Here is a 7,669-nt window from a genome sequence, read left to right as displayed (position 1 = left end):
AACAGGCGAAACACAGTAAGACAGCTAGACAACAAAACACAGACAAAAACCCACACTTGAACCCCAATCCGTCCAGACAGGGAAAGGGAATGGTATCCCACAATTCTTTGCACGGCCAGATCTGACAGCAGCACCAATCATATTTTTCAGAGCAAAAATTATGCAAAATTAACAACCTTAAAGGAATTCATGTTTTACAAAACATTTGCTTTTGCATCAAAACTATTATGATTAATACACACAGTTGATGCGAATGTCCTTGATCGATCCTCCAGCGGGAGTCTTGCTAATGCACAGGGTGTCCCTTCCAAGTACATCCTTACGTTACGACGTCATGATGCATTAACGGCTTCACGCCGAAGCTTCATCAACTTAACTGAATTCATTTGAATAAAAGTAAAACACTTATGTCTGATAACTACGTGTTATTTTTAAGTTGATTGAAATAAAAAAAAAGTATCATCATCAAAGCAAATAATTAAGTTTAACCCTTGTGCTATCCTAGGTACTTTAACATTGGGAGTTGGGTCATCTAGACCCACTAGACAGTGCTCTGAACCTTTTTTCTTCAATGATTTGTGAACTTCACTGGTGTCCATGGATTACATGAAATCTTTCCACCTTCATCCACCTTTGTCATGGTAGGGAGAACACGTCATTGCAAGGGTGGGGTCATCTAAGATAGCACAAGGGCCTAAATACTCTTTTAAAAGTTCATTAATGACTGTTACATAATGGTCATTTAAAAAGTAGAAGAATGACTGAAGAAAAAGCTAGACTTCAAAACAAGGACACACGCTTTTTAACAAAGTGACAACAAAAAAGTATTTACAACTCTTAGGCTGCTACAATTTGGTCGTATTAATATGTACAATGACAATAAAGGCTTCTGATTTCTGAATACATGTTTTATGATTGCTGCTTAAAATGATACCACTATGAAAGTGAAAAAGACCAACAACAGCCCAGAAGTTACACACAATTTTGTCTTGATGCAAGACTTAAAGAGAAATAAGTAAACAAATCCTCTGTTGGTAATTGGCGGAATCTGATAATGCTTCGTAATTTTTATCATTGAGTCGCAAAGAGTGCAAATTTTCCGTAAAGGTGCAGTGGCTTTCTAAACACACTTTTTAAAAAATTTTTTTTATTAGAGTGGCTTTATATTGGTACAAGTTTGAGAAGTTTCACAGACTGCGGATTAGGGTCCAATTAGCATTTGAAAAAGTAGTAGTAAAGTAGTGCATGGTAAATGTTTGTTTTCAAATATTAACATTTATTTTATAAACAACCTCAGGAATTGAGGAATCTTTGCATTTACCGTTATTTTAAATAAATAGTAGACAAAGGTGATTAAAGGGAACAATCACATGGCGTTAGTTCAGATGAAGAAAGCCTTTGTCATGCAACGTCCGTCTGTCAGATTCTCAGCAACTCTAATGAAAGTCGCCGATCACAGTCCCTGAAACCGGACAAAATTAAGACAAAACGGTTTTCTGCTGAACGCTGGATCCTCTGTCCAAACGCTTTTTTGCATCCTGGAACCTAATATTGTAGACCACTGAGAATTACAGGTAAGATATTTACAAAAATATTAAAATTCAAAATGAAAAAAGCTCCTATTTTGCTTACTAGACAGAAAAACACAAAAGTTTGAAGGTTTCTAGATATTCTTTTCTCTGGCTCCATCATTGCCAGCCTCTTTGTTTTGTCTCTTCTGCTTTTCTTTTATACGTAAGCTCAGAATCTAAACGTCCTTAATCTGTTGCCAAAGATAAAAAGTATGTAATCAAAATGTAATCTGCTTCAAGATAACTGCTAGATATTATGTGAAATAAGTAAGGATTCATACACTGGGAAGTTGTTAGCTGCGCCTTTCAAATAACCACTCCTAATCATGTGTCAGATCACTTTACAAGATGAATTTTCCACTAAATCAAAGCAGTAGAACCCAAAAAAAACAGTTGAAAAAAATGAATCACAAGAGACCTGACGTTTCAGATTCATGTCCATCCTCCACCCCTCAATCATGTAACTATAACCTTTTTTTAAGCGTGAAAATAAAGGTCTTGACAAATCTCCCATTGTCCTCTTTCTCTCAGCCTGAGTGACACCCGTGTATTCGATGGCCGATAAGGTGATGATGAACAAAGGCCACATTAATACATAAAAAGGCAAGCTATCAAGCGTCAATGCCGCGCTGCAGCCTCACGTCACATGACCCACATGCTGGACAGCATGTCACAGCCAGCGCGCCCTCATTTGCATAAGACAATCGCCCCTTTCGGACGCAGGCCACAAATGTTGTCTAGACGACATGCATTAGTTGAGGGAGCCTGCAGACACACACACATACACACATGCATTAGCACCTATATCTGCTCTGTGTCCATCCTCACACACAAAGACAGTCTCTTGTCAAAGAGACGCCCCAGACGGAGCCTCCAGCCAGAGCCAGCCATAAATCAGCTTCAGGTCCGCCTCAGCCCAATTCTCATGCTGGGTTATTATGAAGAGGTGGATCTGGCTTGAGAAAGCATTAAATACATCACACACATGCAAATCTTCACTGCTGGAATGACAGGACAGCAGCAGCCAGTCACTACCACACAGAGGTGTAAAGTACTTGAGTAATTTTACTTGATTACTGTACTTAAGTATTATTTTTGGGGATTTTTACTTTACTTGAGTACAATTAAAAATCAATACTTTTACTTTTACTTAATTACATTTTTTTAGAAAAAAAAGTACTTTTTACTCCTTACAATTTTATTTACAGTCAAAAAGTACTTATTTTTTGGAGATCACTTCATTCTATTTTCCCTTGCTATTACCAAACCAATTGAATTGCGCTGATGCCCAGTTTAATTTAAATGTTATTTATTCTGCCTATGAAAATCGTTTTCACATTATATGAAATTGGTCAGACATGTTCATTGGTCCTTTGGAAGTGACGTCATGTCACATCTATTACCACAATGCACAGCACCTTGACCTGGAAATTAGGGAAATTATAACAGTCAATCAGTGGAAGAAAATGGAGGAAGTATGTGATTCATCAGCAGCTGCGAGCAGCACAGTCCAAAATCAGCCACAGGATCAAGAGCACCCGTGGCCGTATCTTCGCGAATTCTTTTCTTTAAGTGGTGTAAATAAAGATTCATTCAAGATGAAATGTGTCCTCTGTCTCCCGCTTAATAAAGAAATATCGGCCTTCAAAAGTTCGCCATCAAACCTAAGGAAGCATATTGAGGTAAGTACATTAAGTATTTTGTTTTACTGATAGTTTTTTTTTTTTTTTTTTTTTTTTTTTTTTTTTTTTGGGTGTGCATGTTTTGACGTTGATGGCGCGCCTTTTATATGTGTAGTAGGCCTATTTTCACTAATGCATGCGATTGACAATATAAGGCTCACGTAATAAAATGCTAAAATGCATTTGTAATTGGTAACGTTAGGTCCACGGGAAATTTGGCGCCTATTGCAGCTTTGAATAATCATTATCATTCCGTGCTCTCATTGTGTTTGAATTCATGCAAAACACAAGAAAACCAAGCGAGAAATTTTTTTCCAAACATGTTGTATTGTCAAAACGGTAACACTTTACAATGAGGTTGATTAGTTCATGTATTAACTAACATTAAATAACCATGAGCAATACATTTGTTACTGTATCTGTTAATCTTTGTTAACGTTAGTTAATAGAAATACAGATGTTCATTGTTTGTTCATGTTAGTTCACAGTGCATTAACTAATGTTAACAAGATATAAAGTATTAGTAAATGTTGAAATTAACATGTATACGTGCAGTTCATTATTAGTTCATGTTAACTAATGTAGTTAACTAACGAACCTTATTGTAAAAGTGTTACCATCAAAACTAATGTAATGAAATCAATTCACCCTGTCATGTCAGCCTTACAGTCCTGTGTTTTTGTCAATATAATCAGAAATAAAATTAATGTTTGATTGTCACTAAATGCTACTGTATTTCTAAAATCAACAAGTATTTAACATTATAAAGTGTGCAATTGGCTGCAAATGTCAGTTTTATTAAAGGGTTAGTTCACCCAAAAATGAAAATAATGTCATTAATGACTCGCCCTCATGTCGTTCCAAGCCCGTAAGACCTCCGTTCATCTTCAGAACACAGTTTAAGATATTTTAGATTTAGTCCGAGAGCTTTCTGTGCCTCCATTGAGAATGTATGTACGGTATACTGTCCATGTCCAGAAAGGTAATAAAAACATCAAAGTAGTCCATGTGACATCAGTGGGTTAGTTAGAATTTTTTGAAGCATCGAATACATTTTGGTCCAAAAATAACAAAACCTACGACTTTATTCGGCATTGTATTCTCTTCCGGGTCTGTTGTCAATCCGCGTTCACGACTTCGCAGTGACGCTACAATGCTGAATAAAGTCGTAGGTTTTGTTATTTTTGGACCAAAATGTATTTTCGATGCTTCAAATAATTCTACCTAACCCACTGATGTCACATGGACTACTTTGATGTTTTTATTACCTTTCTGGACATGGACAGTATACCGTACATACATTTTCAGTGGAGGGACAGAAAGCTCTCGGACTAAATCTAAAATATCTTAAACTGTGTTCCGAAGATGAACGGAGGTGTTACGGGCTTGGAACGACATGAGGGTGAGTCATTAATGACATCTTTTCATTTTTGGGTGAACTAACCCTTTAATGCTGTAATCAGAGAGTGTATGTGTAATTGTTACATTTATTGCATACAATATAAATATTTATTTGTTGTTTTTACAGAGAATGCACCCAAATTACCTCAAAAACTACTCTAAATTGACAGCACAGAAGAGAAAGATCGGGACCTCCACCCATGCTTCCAGCAGTAAGCAACTGAAAGTTGACTCAGTTTTCCCAGTCAAACATGTGTCTCCAGTCACTGTGAACAAAGCTATATTAAGGTACATCATTCAAGGACTTCATCCTTTCAGCACTGTTGATCTGCCATCATTTAAAGAGCTGATTAGTACACTGCAGCCTGGCATTTCTGTCATTACAAGGCCTACTTTACGCTCCAAGATAGCTGAAGCTGCTCTGATCATGAAACAGAAAGTGACTGCTGCCATGAGTGAAGTTGAATGGATTGCAACCACAACGGATTGTTGGACTGCACGTAGAAAGTCATTCATTGGTGTAACTGCTCACTGGATCAACCCTGGAAGTCTTGAAAGACATTCCGCTGCACTTGCCTGCAAAAGATTAATGGGCTCTCATACTTTTGAGGTACTGGCCAGTGCCATGAATGATATCCACTCAGAGTATGAAATACGTGACAAGGTTGTTTGCACAACCACAGACAGTGGTTCCAACTTTATGAAGGCTTTCAGAGTTTTTGGTGTGGAAAACAATGATATCGAGACTGAGGCAAGAAGGTGTGAAAGTGATGACACTGATTCTGAAGGCTGTGGTGAGGGAAGTGATGGTGTGGAATTCCAAGATGCCTCACGAGTCCTGGACCAAGACGATGGCTTCGAATTCCAGCTACCAAAACATCAAAAGTGTGCCTGTCACTTACTTAACCTAGTCTCAAGCGTTGATGCCCAAAAAGCTCTCTCAAATGAACACTACAAGAAACTCTACAGATCTGTCTTTGGCAAATGCCAAGCTTTATGGAATAAAAGCAGCCGATCGGCTCTAGCAGCTGAAGCTGTTGAATCAGAAAGCCGGCTTCAGCTTTTAAGGCCAAACCAAACGCGGTGGAATTCAACTTTTATGGCTGTTGACAGAATTCTTCAAATTTGCAAAGAAGCAGGAGAAGGCGCACTTCGGAATATATGCACCTCTCTTGAGGTTCCAATGTAAGTGTTTTTCCCCTCTATCGATGTAAACAAATGTGGGTTGTTTTTGTTTAATACTCTTTGATTATGCTGATTTCTCCTGTAGGTTTAATCCAGCAGAAATGCTGTTCTTGACAGAGTGGGCCAACACAATGCGTCCAGTTGCAAAAGTACTCGACATCTTGCAAGCGGAAACGAATACACAGCTGGGGTGGCTGCTGCCTAGTGTCCATCAGTTAAGCTTGAAACTTCAGCGACTCCACCATTCTCTCAGGTACTGTGACCCACTTGTGGATGCCCTACAACAAGGAATCCAAACACGATTCAAGCATATGTTTGAAGATCCTGAGATCATAGCAGCTGCCATCCTTCTCCCTAAATTTCGGACCTCTTGGACAAATGATGAAACCATCATAAAACGAGGTAAATGAATGCAAGCAACATACACTTGACGAATTCTAATCTGGGCAACCTTTGAGCCATACCAAAATTATTCTTTTATTTATTTATTTTTGCACTTTTTAGGAATGTTATATCCCATCTTTGGCTGTGATCTCAATATGAATATTGATGTAAAGTATTCTTGCAGCAGGTTGTAGTTATCCCTCAGTGTTTCTTGAAACCAAACTCATATGTATCATATGTGGTTTGGAAATGCAGTTAGATTTTATGCTAAAATAAGGGATTTGCATGATTTTAGATGTAGATGACTGCACGTAAATGTAGTTAATGACAAAATCCATAAAATTTGTTCCCAGTCAGAAGCCCCTCAACCAAACTTTTCTTTGTGTCTGCTCACTGTGCTTGTAGGCATGGACTACATCAGAGTGCATCTGGAGCCTTTGGACCACAAGAAGGAATTGGCCAACAGTTCATCTGATGATGAAGATTTTTTCGCTTCTTTGAAACCGACAACACATGAAGCCAGCAAAGAGTTGGATGGATATCTGGCCTGTGTTTCAGACACCAGGGAGTCTCTGCTCACGTTTCCTGCTATTTGCAGCCTCTCTATCAAGACTAATACACCTCTTCCCGCATCGGCTGCCTGTGAGAGGCTTTTCAGCACTGCAGGATTGCTTTTCAGCCCCAAAAGAGCTAGGCTTGACACTAACAATTTTGAGAATCAGCTTCTACTGAAGTTAAATCTGAGGTTTTACAACTTTGAGTAGCGTGTACTGGCATTAGATTGTCTGTCTTATAGTTTGATAATTAAATACAAACAGTTCTAAAGCAGGATAAAACCTTGTATGCATTTCATTTAATGTTTTTTGAGATTAAAAGCTTAAACAAGAATCTCTAGTTTTCTTTCTTGCTTTTACTTTTACTTCCTTAATACTCAAGTACAATTTTAATGGAGTACTTTTTTACTTTTACTCAAGTAAGATTCTAGCCAGATACTTTTACTTTTAATTGAGTAAAATTTTCCCTAAGTACTTGTACTTTCACTTGAGTAAAATTTTTGAGTACTTTTTACACCTCTGCTACCACATGAATATCGCTTCTTACTTTGGAGATTATGCAAATATTCTGTTCTGGATGCCATGGGGGGTCAAAGAGACAATTCCTTTGAAATGAGATACGTGTTGATGTGACGACAATGAGTGTTGACAGTGCGTGCAATTATGTGTGCAGGGCTCTGTGGAAACGTGTGTAAAATATGCAACGGCGAGCGAGGCATATGGGAGTGTGTTAGTACAGTGCGGTGGTCAGCGGCCCCAGAGTGTTGGACGTGTGTGTTAGTCCAGCTGTAACGAACGCTGCAGCAGAAGGAAGTCTCCTGGGAGCTGATGATGTCTGTTTGTCATCTGTGCTGGGAGTCATCTCAACAACAGAACGACAACACAGCAGCTT

General features: G+C 38.3%; 1 long non-coding RNA gene across 2 annotated transcripts; it reads left to right on the top strand.

The window, feature by feature from the left end:
* Window positions 1-2,610: 2,610 nt before the first annotated feature.
* On the top strand, window positions 2,611-7,111 carry LOC111948216 (uncharacterized). Of its 2 annotated transcripts, XR_013657197.1 has the most exons (4): window positions 2,611-3,253; window positions 4,782-5,839; window positions 5,925-6,241; window positions 6,629-7,111. It is a non-coding gene; the product is annotated as an uncharacterized LOC111948216 (long non-coding RNA). The 2 variants fall into 2 exon arrangements; XR_013657195.1 differs by lacking the exon at window positions 2,611-3,253 and having other exon boundaries at window positions 3,294-5,839.
* Window positions 7,112-7,669: the final 558 nt, after the last annotated feature.

Source organism: Oryzias latipes, chromosome 1, assembly GCF_053564925.1.
Source record: "Oryzias latipes strain Hd-rR chromosome 1, Olatipes_Hd-rR_3.1".
Classification (NCBI taxonomy): Eukaryota; Metazoa; Chordata; class Actinopteri; order Beloniformes; family Adrianichthyidae; genus Oryzias; species Oryzias latipes.
This window is presented reverse-complemented; position numbering and strand designations above follow the sequence as displayed.